Source organism: Tiliqua scincoides, unplaced genomic scaffold (genome assembly GCF_035046505.1).
Source record: "Tiliqua scincoides isolate rTilSci1 unplaced genomic scaffold, rTilSci1.hap2 HAP2_SCAFFOLD_77, whole genome shotgun sequence".
Classification (NCBI taxonomy): Eukaryota; Metazoa; Chordata; class Lepidosauria; order Squamata; family Scincidae; genus Tiliqua; species Tiliqua scincoides.
Window position 1 is genome coordinate 43,493 of NW_027101657.1, and position 1,152 is coordinate 44,644.

Consider the following 1,152-nt stretch of genomic DNA (forward strand, 5'->3'; position numbering starts at 1 on the left):
AATTTGCTTGTGTTGTCCTTCTTGGGCTTTCAGTTGCTCCTGAACCGTGTGAAGGAGCTTGGAAACATCATGTCAAAAGACTCTCTCCTTCAGTGGCTGGATCATGGGAAACTCGGGGTTCGGAAGCTGAGCCTCAGAGGACTTTCTTCCCTGATCTTTGAATCTGATTTGGTAAGTCATCCTCGAAAGACAGGGATAATAAAAATGTAACTCCTCAGATAGTTGGCCGGCACATGCACAGATTCCATTCTTGCATATCCACAGGGACTTTGACAGAAGATTGCTGGGATGGGTATACTCCTCTCTGCACCTATCAGGTGGTGGGAACTCTGTAATAAAAGAAGCTGCACCCATGATAGTTCAGTTCAGTTCCTCTTTAGATGTGCATTTGCTGATGTTCGAGGGGCAGAATTGCTACCTACTTCTAGTTATCTGACTCTGTTCTCATTACCTGTGAATATCGTGCTGGTGCACTGGGATGGGGCTTAGTGCAGCTAAGAGCAGGCAGGCAGGTGGGGGCAAGAGAGGTTGCATGAGGAGGAGGAGAAGAGACAGTGGCCTCCTCGTGAGCAGAAGGCAGTGTTGGTGCTCTGCAGGGCTGAGAGGAAGAGACAGTATACAGTATATGGCCAACAGTATATGGAAGGAATGGGCGTAATTGCATCCAGTCAGATTTTTAGAAAGTTGTCTACTTTAGGTCAGTTTTGGATACCAAAGGGACTTTGGGATTGGCCCATGGAGAATGGTTGGCCACACTTGTGTCCACTTCCTGACTTGCCCCGCCATCTTGGGCACCATCTTGGGGACTTGCCGCTGAACCTTCAGAATGGCGATGATGAGAGGCCAATGGAAGGGTACCTGAGGGCTGCTCTGGGGCAAGCCTAGGTAAGGAGCCAAGAGTCAGGTTGAGGATGAGGACAGGTGAAGCTACCCCCTTCCCACTGCTGAACTAGGAGGCTTGTTGTTGGGTCAGCAACCTTGAACTAGTCAAGGGACAGCCAGCACAGAGGCGGAAGCATCAGATGTTGATGAGCCTTCGCTATCACCTAACCCCATAGACATCAGGTTCATAAAGTGCATAGAGTATATGTTGAAGAGGTTTCCCTGGAACCGAACCCCATGTTTCCCACAGGCTCAATGATTCAGTATCTG